The sequence below is a fragment of the Macaca mulatta genome, chromosome 20 (assembly GCF_049350105.2).
Source record: "Macaca mulatta isolate MMU2019108-1 chromosome 20, T2T-MMU8v2.0, whole genome shotgun sequence".
In the NCBI taxonomy this organism is placed as follows: domain Eukaryota; kingdom Metazoa; phylum Chordata; class Mammalia; order Primates; family Cercopithecidae; genus Macaca; species Macaca mulatta.
Window position 1 is genome coordinate 15806741 of NC_133425.1, and position 17963 is coordinate 15824703.

General features: G+C 47.7%; 1 protein-coding gene across 6 annotated transcripts in view; it reads left to right on the forward strand.

The window, feature by feature from the left end:
- Nucleotides 1-2616: 2616 nt before the first annotated feature.
- BFAR (bifunctional apoptosis regulator) overlaps nucleotides 2617-17963 on the forward strand; it is a 42489-nt gene continuing 27142 nt past the window's right edge. For all 6 annotated transcript variants that reach the window (XM_077983948.1, XM_015125601.3, XM_077983950.1 and 3 more), the window contains exon 1: nucleotides 2617-2716. The gene's annotated coding sequence lies outside the window, so the exon portion shown is untranslated. The remainder of the gene's footprint in view (nucleotides 2717-17963) is intronic.

Below are 17963 nucleotides of genomic sequence, written 5' to 3' on the forward strand. Positions count from 1 at the left end.
AGCGCGCGCCTGCTGCGCTTGCGTCAGCGCCTGCGTCGGCGGCGGGGGCGGGGCCAAGGCTGGGCTCCTTTCACTCCCGACAGGGGAGGGGCGTGGCTATCGAAGTCCCCAAGGCGTGGCCTAATTTGTGCGGGCATTCACTTTAGTAGAAAAAATATGCCTGTCTCGACATCCAGTTAACCAGGAAATACTTATTGGGGTTCTATGAAATGCTAGCCACTCTTATAGGGGTGGAGATACAGTGATGAACAGGAAAACGTGCTCCCTGCCCCATTGTAACTTAAACTTGGGGTAGGGGAAATTCAGGCAGGAGTCCAACTTGCCATTTGGTAACACATGAAAATCGCTATTAAGAAAAAGAGCCGGTGATATAATAGAGAATAAAGGGATCTGGGCGCGGTGGCTCACGCCTGTCAGCCTAGCACTTTGGGAAGCCGAGGCGGGAGGCTCTGTTGAGCTGAAGAGTTCGAGACCAGCCTGGGCAGCATAGTGAGACCTGTCTCTTAAAAAAAAAACAAAATTAGGCCGGACCGGTGGCTCACGCCTGTAATCCCAGCACTCTGGGAGGTCAAGGCGGGTGGGTCAGGAGGTCAGGAGTTTGACACCAGCCTGGCCAACATAGTGAAACCCTGTCTCTCCTAAAATTACAAAAATTGGCCGAGCTTGGTGACTCATGCCTGTAATCCTAGCGCTTTGGGAGGCCGAGGCGGGCAGATTACCTGAGGTCAGGAGTTCAAGAGCAGCCTGGCCAAAATGGTGAAACCCCGTCTCTACTAAAAATACAAAAAATTAGCCGGGTGCAGTGGTGCACGCCTGTAATCCCAGCTACTCCGGAGGCTGAGGCGGGACAATCGCTTGAACCCGGGAGATGGAGGTTGCTGTGAGCCAAGATCACGCCACTGCACTCCAGCTTGGGCGACAGAACGAGACTTCTTTTCAAAAAAAAAATTTAATTAAATTAAAAGAATATTGGGGGTTGTTACTTAGGTGATCAGGGAAAGCAAAGCTGAGACTCTTAGTTACTGCATTAGCCTCTGGGAATACTATGTCGACTGCAACACATGAGGGCCGGGACTAATGGAATTGAATGTTGGTTTAGAGTAGCTGTTCTCCAATGCCTAGCACTAGGCTGACACATAGTAGACGCTCAATAAGCATGGGTTGAATGAATACATTCAAGTTGGTCTTTCACAAAAGCCAACCATGAAAAAGTGGTTAGGGCCGGGTGCGGTGGCTCACGCCTGTGATCCTGGCACTTTGGGAGGCCGAGGCAAGCGGATTGCTTGAGGCCAGGAGCTCGAGACCTGCCTGGGCAACACGGTGAAATTCCGTCTCTACTAAAACACAAAAAATTAGCCTGGCGTGGCGGCACACGCCTGTAGCCCCAGCTACTCGGGAGGCTGAGGCAGGAGAATTGCTTAAACCCGGGAGGCGGAGGTTGCAGTGAGCCATTGCACTCCAACCTGGGCGACAGAGTGAGACTCCGTCTCCAAAATAAACAAACAAACAAACAAAAAGAAAATTGATTAGAAGACCTATTTTCAAAATCTATCTCAGTCACTTATTAGTTCTGGAATGTATTAAACCATCCTAAACCTCAATATCCTGGGATTGTATTGAGGCTCAGTGGTGCTAATCAATGTGAACTGGGAAGTACCGTATTAATAACTCTGTATAAATCACTGTTTAATGGGGGCCTGGCGCCATGACTCACACCTGTAATCCCAGAGTTTTCGGGGGCTGAGGCAGGAGGATCACCTGAGCCCAGGTGTTCCAGACCAGCCTGGGAAACAGAGCGAGAACATGTCTCTATAAAAATAAAATGAAATTCTAAAATGAGCCAGGCGTGGTTGTGCACGCCTGTAGTCCCAACTATACAGGAGGCTGAGGTGGGAGAATCGCTTGAACCCAGGAGGCGGAGGGTGCAGTGAGCCGAGATCGTGCCACTGTACGTCAGTCTGGAGGGCGACAGAGCGAGACTCTGTCTCAAAAACAAGTAACAACAACAAAACAAAACCAGATAATCAGCATAAATTCTAGACGCTGTGACCTAGACGCTGGGAAGGGGCGAAATGTGGTGATAAGAAAATCATTTCAAGCTGTACGAAGTGGCTCACGCCTGTAATCTCAGCACTTTGGAAGGCTGAGGCAGGAGGACCCCTTGAGGCCAGATGTTCAAGACCAGCTGGAAAACATAGCAAGACCCCATCTCTACGAAAAAAAATTGTAATAGAAATAAAAGTCATTTAATTCCGATTCTTAACACCGCAAATTGAACTTATAGTCCTGTGATTTTCTACACAAAATGTGAAGGCAAAAAAATAACTGTAGAGAGTACAGTGCGGTCTTGTAATATTATTTTAATTTCTAGGCAAAGCTTGTATCCTCCGGATACAAAAACAGCCGCCCAGCAGGAAAAGACACTGACACTCCCGGGTACTTGGTCTGTGGGTGAAAAGGAAGGGGCGGGACCGGCGATGTTACGCATGCGCCCACTTCTTCCAGCTGGGAGTGGCCGCTCTAGGCAGCGCGGAGGTCGCGGGGTTGAGGGAGGTTCTGAAAGGAGAGCGGCCTCTCCTCTATGGTCGCGGGTCCGGGGCACTCTCCCCGCAGTCCGTCTTGTTACTTCCGGTAGCGAAGGCTCTACTTCTTCCTTTGCTCCCGCGGGCGTCCGGGCTGGGAATAATGGCTCGGTTGGCCCGGGACGAGTGGAATGGTAAGCCGCGACACGGCTGGGGTGTGCTGAGGGGGCGACCCGGGCTTGATTTCGGGGCGTGACGTGAAAACGGAGGGGGAATCCCTTCTGCAGAGCCTCCCCGGCCGGGTCACAGGAGGCGCGCGGGGCCTCTCCTCACGCAGGCCCGAGTCCTGAGCATCCCCACTCCTGGCCGCGGGATTCGGACCCCAGCTTGGCCAACCGCGCTATCCCTTCCCGAGAGCCCCACGTCCGCACAGCCGGTCCTTGGGCCTCGCCTGCGCCCTTTCGGGGGTCAGGGTCAGAGCCATTCGCTCCAGGGGCTCTCTAGGGCGGGAAGGAGGAGGTGTCGCTCCCAAAAACGTTGGAGGGGGACCTCGGGGCGTCTGCCCGCCAGGATCGCTTGCCACACCCTGCAGCGGCCCGAGGTTCCTGATAATCGCCACGCTGAGTTTACGGTCTAATTGGCGAGGCATGTTATTGGCCCAAGGCGGAGCAATTGTGCGCATTCTTTAAAGTAAGGTGACCGAAGCGCAGAAGGGAGAAAGTGAAATCCCAAAGTCACGCTGGGGCCAGGCAAGAACTCCGCTCTTCTGATTCTGCGACTTGCGGCTCGGAAATAATTTGTGCAAAAGAGAATTTTCTTTTTTTCGTTTTTGAGACGGAGTCTCGCTCTGTCGCCCAGGCCTGAGTGCAGTAGAGCGATCTCGGCTCACTGCAACCTCCGCCTCCCGGGTTCAAGCGATTCTCTTGCCTCAGCCTTCTGGGTAGCTGGGATTACGGGCGCGCGCAACCACGCCCGGCTGATTTTTGTATTTTTAGTAGAGACGGGGTTTCACCATGTTGGTCAGACAGGTCTCGAACTCCTGGCCTCGAGTGATCTGCCCGCCTCGGCCTCCCAAAGTGCCAAGATTACAGGCTTGAGCCACCGCGCCCGGCCGGGAATTTTCTTTTATTAAAAAGCTGGCGGGAGGGGGCGACAAATGACAGTCAGGTTGTGTCTAAACGGGGATCCTGTTAAGCCCTCAACTGTCGCCGTTGGGTCCTCCCCGCCGAGGCCCATTGGTCCGTCCTTTGCAAGGGGTGGTCTTGATGTCACGCTCCAAATCGCCAATAGGAAAGAGCTTTACTCTCTTCCCAGGGCACACCCCCGAGCCGGCACGGACTGCACGTGCTGATGGGATTGTTTTGTTTGTTCTTGTAGCTGCTGTTCTGTCTACACCCAGCCTGGGTATGTCCTGACAGATGTGCTCTGCTTTTCCCTGTATCCATAAACTTGATGGAAACATTGTATTTCTCCAGGGCAGCTTTGTTTGCTTTTTGGCTCCAGCGTTTGGCAGTGGCACTAAGTAGGTAGCCATCACTGAATAAATGCTGCTGTTGATAATTCTGTTGATAATGCCCATCAGCCACAAAGTAAACTTTGAGTACCTATAGTTTGTCATCTAAACCTCACAACAGGGCGTGGCTCCGCAGCTCACACCTGTAATCCCAGGTGGGAGTATCCCTTGAACCCAGGAGACCAGACCAACCTAGGCAACATAGGGAGACGACGCTGTCTCTTTAAAAAAAATTTTTTTTTTTTTTTTTTTTTTGAGACGGAGTCTCGCTCTGTCGCCCAGGCTGGAGTGCAGTGGCCGGATCTCAGCTCACTGCAAGCTCTGCCTCCCGGGTTTACGCCATTCTCCTGCCTCAGCCTCCCGAGTAGCTGGGACTAACAGGCGCCCGCCACCTCGCCCGGCTAGTTTTTTTTGTATTTTTTTAGTAGAGACGGGGTTTCACCGTGTTCGCCAGGATGGTCTCGATCTCCTGACCTCGTGATCCGCCCGTCTCGGCCTCCCAAAGTGCTGGGATTACAGGCTTGAGCCACCGCGCCCGGCCTTAAAAAAATTTTTTTAAGTAAACCTCCCAACAGCCCTTCGAAATTGACATGATTATCCTAGACGGATCAGTGGGAAATAGGAAGTTTAGGAAGAATAAATTGGGACCCGATTTGGAACCCAGATCAGTGTCACTCCTAAGACCATACTGGTTCAACTCTACCAGCCTAAGGAAATTATAGTCCAGGAGATGAGAAAACATACACAAATAAAGGTTATGCTAATGCACAGAGACAAGAAAGATTAATTTGGGTGTTGGGGAGTTAGTCATTAAAGACTTTCAAGTGACAGTTGATTTGGGTCTTTTCAGTTGGATACTTTTGACCCAGCAATGCTGTGAAGCTGTGTTACAGATGAAGGGAACAATGTGAGGATAAGGAAAAATGTCCAAGGCTGGGCGCGGTAGCTCAGGCTTGTAATCCCTGCACTTTGGGAGGCCAGGGTGGGCAGATTGCTTGAGCTCAGGTGTTCAAGATCAGTTTGGGATACATGGTGAAACCCCATCTCTACTAAAAATACAAAAATTAGCTCAGTGTGGTGGCAGGCACCTGTAATTCCAGCTACTCGGGAGGCTGAGACCCAAGAATCTTGTGAACCCAGGAGGCAAATGTTGCAGTTAGCCGAGATCATGCCACTGCATTCCAGCCTGGGCGACAGAGTGAGACTCAGTCTCAAAAAAATAAAATAAAAGATTGAAAACAAACAAAACCCAATAGTTAAGGTGTGGGTAACTTGGTAACTACCCATAGTTTTTGATAGCTATCTAGTTGCTGAACATCTGCAGAGTGTAGTACAGGATGGGTCCTTGAATATATGCCACGAGAAATGAAAGTGGACAGGCTACAGTGAGAGCCAGGATGGCCTTCTCAGCCCACCCTCATCTTACTCAACACCACCAAGGCAATAAATCACAGGGCTTTAAGGTCTAGGCAGCAAGTTAGCATCTAGAGGAGCTAGTCACCTTTGCTCTACTGGTTTCTGACCCTGTCCAGAAAAAAAACCTAGTTGGAGTTTGAAAATGCAACGTTTTATACAATAAGTGACTGTAAATGTGTCTCTTTTTTTTTTTTTTTTTAAGATGGAGTCCCACACTCAGCTAATTTTTATATTCTTAGTAGAGACAGGGTTTCACCATATTGGCCAGGTTGGTCTTGAACTCCTGACCTCTTTATCCACCCGCCTCGGCCTCCCAAAGTGCTGAGATTACAGGCGTGAGCCACCACGCCCGGCCACATTTGAGCACGTTTTAATTTTAGTAGTAGTCACTATAAATGGGTGGGCACTCTTTAGATATTTAATAATTTCTGTAGTATTCTGCTGGTAGTTATAGTGATGTCTCCAGGAATGGACCTGGAGTGTCAGAAATAGGGGTTTCCCCCACCCATTCCTACCCCTATTTCTATTGTAAATGTCTGTGTGTGGAAGGGCATACTCACCCTAACAGCTACCAGCTAGAGTTCATGTGCCAAAATGCAGCGTGGTCAAATGCTAGTTTGTTTTTCTCAGCTGTACAGTAGCATCTCTATGATGCGGCCTAGATGATAAAGGTGTAAATCAGTCCTTTGAACTAATAACTTATTGATTACTTTATCAGGATAATGATGTATTACGAAGACAGGCTTTAAGTCAGACCATGATTTTTTTTTTTTTTTTAATTACTTTTTTTTTTTTTTTTTTCTGAGATGGAGTCTCGCTCTGTCGCCCAGGCTGGAGTGCGGTGGCCTGATCTCAGCTCACTGCAAGCTCCGCCTCCCGGGTTCACGCCATTCTCCTGCCTCAGCCTCCTGAGTAGCTGGAACTACAGGCGCCGGCCACCACGCCCGGCTAATTTTTTTTTGTATTTTTAGTAGAGACGGGGTTTCACTGCGGTCTCGATCTCCTGACCTTGTGATCCGCCCGCCTCGGCCTCCCAAAGTGCTGGGATTACAGGCGTGAGCCACCGCGCCCGGCCGATTTTTTTTTTTTTTTTTTCTTGTGGTGTTTCCGCCTGGTTTCCAACCAGGAACCAGACCATGATTTAAAACATGACTTTGGCCGGGCGCGGTGGCTCAAGCCTGTAATCCCAGCACTTTGGGAGGCCGAGACGGGCGGATCACTAGGTCAGGAGATCGAGACCATCCTGGCTAACACGGTGAAACCCCGTCTCTACTAAAAAATACAAAAAACTAGCCGGACGAGGTGGCGGGCGCCTGTAGTCCCAGCTGCTCGGGAGGCTGAGGCAGGAGAATGGCGTAAACCCGGGAGGCGGAGCTGGCAGTGAGCTGAGATCCGGCCTCTGCACTCCAGCCTGGGTGACAGAGCGAGACTCCGTCTCAAAAAAAAAAAAAAAAAAACGTGGCTCTGCCCTTTACTAGTTAGGCCTCCACTTTCTCATCTGTAAAATAGATATGGTAGTAATATTTATTCCATATGATTGTTATGCCCTTAATATTATTTATGCCCTTAATATTTACTGAAGGCCTCAGTAAATATTAATAATTATCGCGGGGTACAGTGGCTCACACCTGTGAGTCCCAGCACTTAGAGAGGCCACGGCAGGCAGCTCACCTGAGGTCAGGAGTTTGAGACCAGCCTGGCCAACATGGTGAAACCCCGTCTCTACGAAAAATTTAGCCAGGTGTGGTGGTGCACGCTTATAATCCCAGCTCCTCAGGAGGCTGAGGCAGGAGAATCACTTGAACCCAGGAGGCAGAGGTTGCGGTGAGCCAAAATTATGCCCCTGCACTCCAGCCTGGGCCACAGAGCAAGACTCCATCTCAAAAATTAAAAAAAAAAAAAAAAAAGAAGTCATTATTATCTATTGTCAGTTAATATAAAATGAGAGAACTTAGCGTAACCAGAGGCCCATAGAAGCCAAAATCTTTCTATTCTTACACTGAACCTTCTTGCTAAGAAACAATTGAGGTCAGCTGGGCTCATACCATAATCCCAGCACTTTGGGAAGCCAAGACCAGAGGATTGCTTGAGCCCAGGAACTTGAGACCATCATGGACAACTTAACAAGACCCCGTCTGTACAAAAAAAAAATTTAATTAGCTGGGCGTGGTGGCACCGCCTATGGTCCCAGCTACTTGGGAGGCTGAGGTGGGAGGATCACTGGAGGCCAAAAGTTCAAATATTAGCCATATACAATGGTCGTAATAAATGTATGTTGAGTGAAGGGGGGCAACCATGATCATATACTGCTGAACCAAGTGGTTTAAAAATTACAGTTTCTTTTTTTATTTTCCCTGTGATTCTGGATAAAGATTACGATTTCTAAAGAGTTAACAATCATTACACCACAAGATCTTTATAAGTAAGGGTATAATAATGCTTAGCCTGGGTGCAGTGGCTCAAGCCTGTAATGCCAACACTTTGGGAAGCAAAGATGGGTGGATCGCGTGAGGTCAAGAGTTCACAACCAGCCTGGCCAATGTGGCAAAACCCCATCTCTATTAAAAATACAAAAATTAGCCAGGCATGGTGATGGGGGCCTGTAATCCCAGCTACTCAGGAGGCTGAGGCATGAGAATCGCTTGAATCCAGGAGGTGGGGGTTGCAGTGAGCCGAGATTGCACCACTGCACTCTAGCTTGGGCGACAGAGCAAGACTCGTCTCAAAAAAGAAAAAAAAAAAAAAGTTCTTAAACTCAGAATTAATGCATTCCTCTTTAATAAACTCAGTAAGAATGATTGTATTAATTGACTTTCCTAAGTGTTAATTGGGCAACTAAAGAAGCAAACAGGGTGCCACTGCCTCCTGGAGAATAGCCCTCTGGATAGATCTGTAGATGATCATTCACCAAGTCAGAAAAACCGTTCCCTTGTAGAGACCAGGTTTCACCACGTTGCCCGGACTGGCATTCTGGTCTCCATCTCCTGGACTCAAGCAATCCACCCGCCTCAGCCTCCTGAAGTCCGGGGAAGAATAGCCACGTTCATCCCAGCATCCCAGAACTAAGAAATAAGTTATTTTAGACAGGGTCTCGCTCTGCAATCCAGGCTGGAGTGCAGTGGTGCAGTCTTGTCTCACTGCAACCTCCACATCCCGGGTGCAAATCATTCTCCTGCCTCAGCCTCCTGAGTAGCTGGGATTACAGTCGTGCACCGCCATGCCCGGCTAATTTTTGTATTTTTAGTAGAGACAGGGTTTCACCACATTGACCAGGCTTGTCTCGAATTCCTAACCTCAGGTGATCCACCTACCTCCATTTGGGAGACAGAGCCTCCCAAAGTGCTAGGATTACAGGTGTGAGCCACCACGCCGGGCCAGAAACAAGTTCTTTAGTTACATGTATCATTGGGAGATTGTGTGTGTTCCCAGCCTTTCCTTTTCTTTTAGGGATTTAAAGATAATTATACTTTGTCAGTTAGGCATGTCTTCGGGAAAACATAGAGAAGGTCATGTTGATTATTTATCTTGGAATTGTCCAAATCCTCAGAGATTATGATGTTGGTTTCCTGTCAGTTGTGCCAACAATGACAAGTAACGACCTGATATGAAATCAAGAGAGAGGAAAGCTCTGGTCAGGCCCAGTGCCTCACACCTGTAACGCCAGCATTTTGGGAGGTGGAGGTAGGTAGATTGCTTGAGTTTAGGAGTTCGAGATCAGCCTGGGCAACATGGCAAAATCCCATCTCTGCAAAAAATTAGCCAGGTGTGGTGGCACATACCTGTAGTACAGGCTACATAAGAGGCTGAGGCAGGAGGATCCCCTGAGCCTGGGGAGGTCGAGGCTACTGTGAGCCATGATCTCACCACTGCACTCCAGCCTGGGCAACAGAGTGAGACCTAGTTCCAAAAAAAAAAAAAGAGAAGAAGAAGAAGAGAGAGAGAGAAAAGCTCTAAGCTGACAGAACTCCTAAAGCCAAGCTGCCTAGAAACAGCCATACACCCATTAGTATACTTGGAAGAAGGCATCACATTATGGGACAGGGGATGAAAGCTCGGGGGTCAGGCAGGTAACAGAACTGAAAAGGACAGGTGGGAGAGGAATGTAGCAAGCTGACGCTGGCACGGCTGCTGAGTTCATTGGCTCGAGCTGATCTTGTCATGCACGATGCGATTCCAGCATTGCCAGATCTCTGGGTGTTGTTTTTTTTTTTTTTCAAGAGAAGCCAGAAATCCAGATTTTTATGTCATCAGATTTTTTTTTTTGTAAATGCTAGCACCACATTTAACTTAAAAAGAAAAGGGAGAAAAAACACCAGGTGAAGGAAAGCCTCCCTGCAGGCCAGATGTTGTCCCAGTAGGGCTGTGACTGCTGGTGGTGAGACTGTTCCAGGACACAGAAGATGGATGATCATGATAATAATGGTGCATCACCATGGTGAGGCTTACCTGCTTCCTTATAACCACTGCAAGAGGCAGAAGTGTGTCTCACATTAAGACCCTCTTATCCCGATAGATCAACAGTAGCTCTTAACCTCCTCTAGGAGTTGGCCCCTTCTGAGAGCCTAATAAATCCTATAGACTGCCTTCCAGAAACGTGCACATACCATACACAAACACAGGCGCGGCGTGGAATTCAGACCTCCCGAGGCATCTCTCCAGACTCCAGTTGAAGACCCAGCTTTTTATTTAGAAACCTCAGCTCTTCAGAATGACACGGTGCCTATGGAAATTCCTGAGGTTTTGCTGTACTCTTCAGTTCTATGGTGTTCGGTCTATGGTTTTAAACTTGTTTGTTTGCTGTTTTGTAGATTTTCCCAAACCCAGTCATTCTTCCCATTCGTTTTTGAACTAAGTAATTATTGCTTCTCAGCCTTTGGCTAAGATCAACTAAACTGGGTAATTAACAGTTATAATTTCCTAAACACAAGTATATCCATATGAACGGAGCACCAGGGGTAGGAATAGAATGATTCTCCTCCCTGCAATCCTGTCCACATCTGCCCCTACCTCCTTGTCTTTGGTGCCTTTGAGATGGAGAAAATAGTGAAGAGAAGAGTAGCTGAGAGCTGCTTCTAACGCCTGCAGCCTGCTGCTCAGAGCTAGCCACGTATCCAGAGAACAACTGTAAACATCCTTAGGAGCTGGAGGCCTTCTCAAAGAGGCCTTTCATTATAGCCAGTGCAGGAGGGTGTGTTTACCCAAGTCAGAACACCACAGCTTCTAACTTTGGTGTTGGAACTAGATTTTATCACTTAAAAGGCAGTTCCACTGGCGCAGTGGCTCACGCCTGTAATCCCAGCACTTTGGGAGGCCGAGGCGGGCGGATCACGAGGTCAGGAGATCAAGACCATCCTGGCTAACATGGTGAAACGCCGTCTCTACTAAAAAATACAAAAAAATTAGCCAGGCATGGTGGCGGGCGCTTGTAGTCCCAGCTACTCTGGAGGCTGAGGCAGGAGAATAGGAGAATGGCATGAACCTGGGAGGCGGAGCTTGCAGTGAGCCGAGATCAGGCCACTGCACTCCAGCCTGGGCGACAGAGCGAGACTCCGTCTCAAAAAAAAAAAAAAAAAAAAAAAAAAAGAGGCACTTCCCTCCTTTAAAAGTACTGCTTTGTAAAATTTGTGTAAATAACCAACATATATACGGGCAAGTGTTATAACAGAAAATATCCTTTGATTTTGTTTGTGGATGTAGGCTCTCTGTTAGCTTTTGCTTTTTGAATTTAGGGAGAAATGAAACTGGCAAAACTCTTAAGAAGTAATCAAAGTCCATGCAGTTTCTAATTTGTTAAAGGGAATTACAAAACAGAGCTAATGGTGACCTCAGTTTTGCAAGATGTGACTTATAAAATACACCTTTAATGTTATATGTGATTTGTTTTCTCTCATGAGAAATGAACTTGCAGATTCAGTAGGCAACTGCTGATATATTCTAGTTCTCTCTTTTTGCCCAGGTTGTAGTGAAATGGCGTGATCTCAGCTCACCACAACCCCTGCCTCCTGGGTTCAAGCGATTCTCCTGCCTCAGCCTCCCGAGTAGCTAGGACTATAGGTGTGCACCACCATGCCTGATTAATGTTTTTTGTATTGTTTTAGAAATGAGGTTTCGCCATGTTGGCCAGGCTGGTCCTGAATTCCTGACCTCAGGCGATTTGCCTGCCTTGGCCTCCCAAAGTGTTGGAATTACAGACGTGAGCCACTGTGCCCGGCCTATTCTAGTTCTTAGAAGGCTAATTTGGTCGGGTGCAGTGGTTCAAGCTTGTAGTCCTAGCACTTTTGGAGACTGAGGCAGGAGAATCACTTGTGCCCAGTTTAAGACCAGCCTGGGCAACATGGCGAAATTCCACCTCTATAAAAAAATAGCCAGGTGTAGTGGTGTGTGCCTCTAGTCCCAGCTACTGGGAAGGCTGAGGTAAAGAGGATCACCTGAGCCTGGGAAGTCAAGGCTGCAGGGAGCTATGATCACACCACTGCGCACTGCACTCTGGCCTGGGCAAAACAAGTGAGACCGTCTCCCGTAGCCCCCCAAAAAAGGCTAATTTGTAAGAGATTAATTTGTTTTTTTTTTTTTTTTTTTTTGAGACAGAATCTCACTCTATCACCCAGGCTCTGGAGTGCAATGGCACGATCTCGGCTCACTGCAACCTCTGCCACCCCGGTTCAAGCTATTCTGCTGCCACAGCCTCCCGAGTAGCTGGGATTACAGGCACACACCACCACGCCTGGCTAATTTTTGTATTTTTAGTAGAGATGGGGTTTTGCCATGTTGGCCAGGCTGGTCTGGAACTCCTGACCTCAGGTGATCTACCCACCTCTGCTTCCCAAAGTGCTGGGATTACAGACATGAGCCACCGCACCCTGCCAAGAAAGATTAATTTCTATATATGTTATTTGTGATTTCTCTGCAGATGACTCATAAATTCATACCTTTAGCCTTGTTCTTATTCCCAGTGACAGTTTTGTGTCTCCAGCTTCTCACTAGACGTTTCTACCTGGATGTCTTATTACCTCAAACATAGCATTTCTGAAATTCAACTTACATTCTTTCCAAGATTGACACTAAGATTTGTTTTCGGGGATGCAGTTTCTCTCAGAAGTAGAGTTTTTCTTCCCTTGTTCTGAAATCTAACCAGCATCTCTTTTTTTGTTTGTCTGTTTTTTGTTGAGACGTCATCTTGCACTGTTGCCCAGGCTGGAGTGCAATGGCGCAATCTCAGCTCACTGCAACCTCTGCCTCCCAGGTTCCAACAATTCTCCTGCCTCGGCCTCCTGAGTAGCTGGGATTACAAGCGCCCGCCACCACGCCCAGCTAATTTTTTTATTTTTAGTAGAAATGGGGTTTCACCATGTTGACCAGGCTGGTCTCGAACTTCTGGCCTCATGCTCCGCTGCCTCTGCCTCCTAAAGTGCTGGTATTACAGGCGTGAGCCACCACACCCGGCCCTAACCAGCATCTTTGATCATTCTTTCTCTCTAGTCACTGAAGCCTATACATTATTTTCTTAACATCTCTCAGATTTAGCCTCTTCTTTGCATTTTCTCTTCTGCCATCCTACCCCCGGAAGTGAGAACACCTGCTTTGTTTGTTTGTTTAGTTATTTGTTTTTTGTTTTGAGACAGAGTCTCACTCTGTTGCCCAGGCTGGAGTGCAGTGGCACGATCTCAGCTCACTGCAACCTCCACCTCCCAGGGTCAAGCGATTCTCCTGCCTCAGCCTCCCAAGTAGCTGGAATTACAGGCGTGCGCCACCACGTCCAGCTAATTTTTGTATTTTTAGTAGAGACAGGATTTCACCATGCTGGCCAGACTGGTCTCAAACTCCTGACCTCGTGATCCGCCTGCCTCAGTCTCCCAAAGTGCTGAGATTACAGGTGTGAGCCACCGTGTCCAGCCTGATTTCTAACTTATCTCTAATTGTTCTCCCTGCTTCCAGCGTATCACTCATTCGTGATGAGATTTAGCATCACCAAGCCCAGCTTTGCTGATCTTATTACCTCTGAAACCTTTCTGTGCTCCTGTCTCCCTTCTGACTGCCTCTGATCAACCTGGCATGCAAGACCCCGTGTTAACCGTGCGTCTCCAGCTGTCTCTCCTCGCTCAGTGCAAACACCAGGACAGTGCCCAAGCCACCCCTCGCCCTCTCACAGTCCTCACTCAGAAGTCTCTGTCTGTCTTTCTTTTGTTTGTTTTTGTTTTGGAGTTGGGGTCTCACTCCATCACCCAGGCTGGAGTGCAGTGACAGGATCGCAGCGCAATGAAACCTCCGTCTTCCAGACTCAAGCAATCCTCCCACCTCAGCCTCCACAATAACTTGCCGCCATGCCTGGCTAATTTTTTTTTTTTTTTTTTTTTTTTGGCAGAGGCAGGGTTTTGCCATGTTGCCCAGGCTGGTCTCCAACTCCTGAACCCAGGCAATCCGCCTTCCACGGCCTCCCAAAGTACTAGGATTAAGCCACCATACCTGGCTGTCTCTATTCTTTCCTCGGACACCAATTCCACCAGCTCCTAGGAGATGCTTAATGGATATTAATGGTTTGATTGTCCTCTCCTAGGTTAATGCTCTCCACATGGTCATTGTTTCATCAGCATTAGTAGAATAAAGGAACTACTTTAAGAAAATCCTACTTTTTTTCGAAAAACCTATATAAGATCTCCCACTTCTGTAACAATGTGAAGAGGCTGTCCAAAAGAAAGCACTTAGAAGTTTTTTAAATGTTCTTAAACATAAAAATAATGAGCAAAAATGATTGGTTATCAGAAATAATCTGGAATTTGTTGAGAACATTTGTTTACACTCTTTCTCTTCCCAAAAAAAAACAAAAACAAAAACAGTTTTTTCATGCCTGTAATCGCAGCACTTTGGGAGGCCAAGACGGGCAGATCACGAGGTTAGGAGATCAAGATCATCCTAGCTAACACAGTGAAACTCTGTCTTTACTAAAAATACAAAAAAGTAGCTGGGCATGGTGGCAGGCGCCTGTAGTCCCAGCTACTCAGGAGGCTGAGGCAGGAGAATGGTGTGAACCTAGGAGGCGGAGCTAGCAGTAAGCCGAGATCACGGCACTGCACTCCAGCCTGGGCAATAGAGCGAGACTCCGTCTCAAAAAAAAAAGCTTTTTGCCAAGCGTGGTGTCTCCCTTCTGTAATCCCAGCACTTTGGGAGCCTGAGGTGAGCAGATCACTTGAGGTCAGGAGTTCGAGATAAGTCTGGCCAGCATGGTGAAACCCTATGGTTTTTTTTCTTCTTAAACGGAGTCTTCCTCTTGTCACCCAGGCTGGAGTGCAATGGTGCAATCTCGGCTCACTGCAACCTCTGCCTCCCGGGTTCAAGCAATTTTCTTACCCCAGCCTTCTAATTAGCTGGGATTACAGGCAGCTGCCACCACGCCTGGCTAATTTTTTGTATGTGAAATCCTGTCTTTACTAAAAATACAAAAATGAGCTGGGCGTGGTGGCAGGCACCTGTAATCCTTGCTACTAGAGAGGCTGAGATGGGAAAGTCACTTGAACCTGAGAGGCAGAGGTTGCAATAAGCCCAGATCATGCCACTGCACTCCACCCTGGATGACAGAGCAAGACCCTGTCTCAAAAAAAATGAAAAGAAAAAGAATAGTTTTTTGTTGTTTTGTTAGAGATGGGGACTTGCTCTGTTGGCCAGGCTGCTGTTCAGTTGTTCAGTCATAGTTCATTGTAACCTCCAACTCCTGGGCTCAAGCAGTGCTCCCAAATAGATGGGACTACAGATATGCACCACCACAGCCGGCTAACTGTTTTAAAAATTTTATTGTAAAGACAGGGTCTCACCAAGTTGCCCAAGCTGCTCTCAAACTTCTGGCCTCAAGTGATCCTCCCACTCAGGCTACCAATATGCTGAGATTATAGGCATGAGCCACTGTGCCCAGCCTAAAAGAACAGTTTTTGAAGGGGTTATGCGGAAGATTGTGCCCATCCTTTTTTTTTTTTTTTTTTCCGAGCTGAAGTTTCACTCTGTCACCCAGGCTGGAGTGCAGTGATGAGATCTCTGCTCACTCCAACTGCCCCCTCTTGGGATCAAGCAATTCTCCTGCATCAGTTTCCCAAGTAGCTGGGACTACAGGCACCTGCCACCACACTCCGCTACGTTTTATATTTTTAGTAGAGACAGAGGGTTTCACCGTGTTTGCCAGGCTGGTCTCAAACTCCTGACCTCAGGTGATCTGCCTGCCTCAGCCTCCCAAAGTGCTGGGATTACAGGCATGAGCCACCGCACCCGGCCGATTGCTCCCATCTTTACGATCGATCATCTTTTACTGTGAATAAATTTATTAGTTATATTTTTAAAATTTATGTTTATCTTATCTTGACCTAATTATCTTTTTATTGCTTGGATGAGTAACCTCCATTCCATTCTTAACATGGGGCATAAAATGTAGCTGTGTTTATTCCCTGAGTTGAAGCTCTCCCACTATGTTTGGCCACAAGTAATACAATACATCTTTTTACAACTGTATTATGTTTTTTACAATTATTATACAAATCATACGTTTCCATTAAAAAACAACTTGACAAGGCCGGGCGCGGTGGCTCAAGCCTGTAATCCCAGCACTTTGGGAGGCCGAGACGGGCGGATCACGAGGTCAGAAGATCGAGACCATCCTGGTGAACACGGTGAAACCCAGTCTCTACTAAAAAATACAAAAAACCAGCCGGGCGAGGTGGCGGGCGCCTGTAGTCCCATCTACTTGGGAGGCTGAGACAGGAGAATGGCATAAACCCGGGAGGCGGAGCTTGCAGTGAGCTGAGATCCGGCCACTGCGCTCCAGCCTGGGCGACAGAGTGAGACTCCATCTCAAAAAAAAAAAAAAAAAAAAAAAAACTTGACAAATGCAGGAAAAAAAAGTCACTCATGACCCTCCTCCATTAAATACACCTACTACTAACTCTTTATCTTCTGGTCTCTATTTCTAGATTTACTTATTTAAAATATGGTGTTTTTATGTAGTATGTAACATTTTGTACCCTATAAAGGGTGATAAAATTCTCTGATCACTGTATTTTAAAAATCAAGTGAATTGGGCCAGGCTCGGTTGTTCACTCCTGTAATCCCAGCACTTGGGGAGGCCAAGGCGGGCAGATAGCCTGAAGTCAGGAGTTCGAGACCAACCTGACCAACATGGTGAAACCCTGTCTCGACTAAAAACACAAAATTAGCTGGACGTGGTGGTGCATGCCTGTAATCCCAGCTACTCAGGAGGCTGAGGCAGGAGAATCACTTGAACCCCAGGAGGCGGAGGTTGCAGTGAGCTGAGATTGCGCGATTGCACTCCAGCCTGGGCAACAAGAGTGAAACTCTGTCTCAAAAAATAAACTAAAAAATAAAATAAAAAGTGAAATGTTACCATTTATGGTAGACTTACCATGTGCCAGGCTCTGTACTAGGCACTTAACTCGAATTATCTTATTTAATGCTGCAAAACTCCCATTGTGGTTAAGTGCTGTCATTGTCCCTCATCTATACGGTGAGCAAGCTGAGCCTCACTGTTGGTAAATGGCAGAGGTGGGGTGAGAACCCAGGCAGCCCAGCCATGGGACCTATGTTCCTAACCACTGTGCCTCCAAAGCATGAAGCATGAGCCCTTTCCTGTGTGGCCAGTGTGGGCGGTGGAGAGCAATTTTCATTCTTTTCCTTCACAATAGCAAGATTGAGAAACTCACCAGAAATAGTATGAATAATCATTTCTATAGCCCGTATTTACACCTTACAAATTCTGAGCCACTTTCCTTCACTGTCTCTAATCCTCACAAGAAATCTTGATGGTTTGTGTACTGTGACCACCATTTCACAGTTGAGGAAACTTGATCAGAGAGCTCAAGTAACTTCTTTTTTTTTTTTTTTTTTTTGAGACGGAGTCTTGCTGTGCCCCAGGCTGGAGTGCAGTGGCGCGATCTCGGCTCACTGCAAGCTCCACCCCGCCGGTTTCACGCCATTCTCCTGCCTCAGGCTCCCAAGTAGCTGGGACTACAGGCGCCCGCCACCTCACCCGGCTAATTTTCTTGTATTTTTAGTAGAGACGGGGTTTCACCGGGTTAGCCAGGATGGTCTCGATCTACTGACCTCGTGATCCGCCCATCTCGGCCTCCCAAAGTGCTGGGATTACAGGCTTGAGCCACCGCGCCCGGCCTGGCTCAAGTAACTTCTGCAGAGTCACAGAGCTAGTGACTTGGGGGAGTTAAGAGTCTAACTCCAAGATCTTCTGTGTCATACTACTTCCCAATTAAAAAAAATTTTTTAAATATCTTCTAAAACCCAGATTAAAACAAGAAGAGAATGGTCCTTTGTCATTTGCATATTAGTAATGTTAGCATTTCTGTGGCACCAAGCTGGCTGGATCCAGAGTGCACGAGATGCGTTTTGGTGTTGATCTGGGGGGGGGGAAGGGTATATTGAGCCTTGGCAGATTTGGCCTGGCACAGCTGGAAAACAAGGCTTCACTCACTTCTTAGAATTGCTCCCATTAGAGCCTCTGAAAT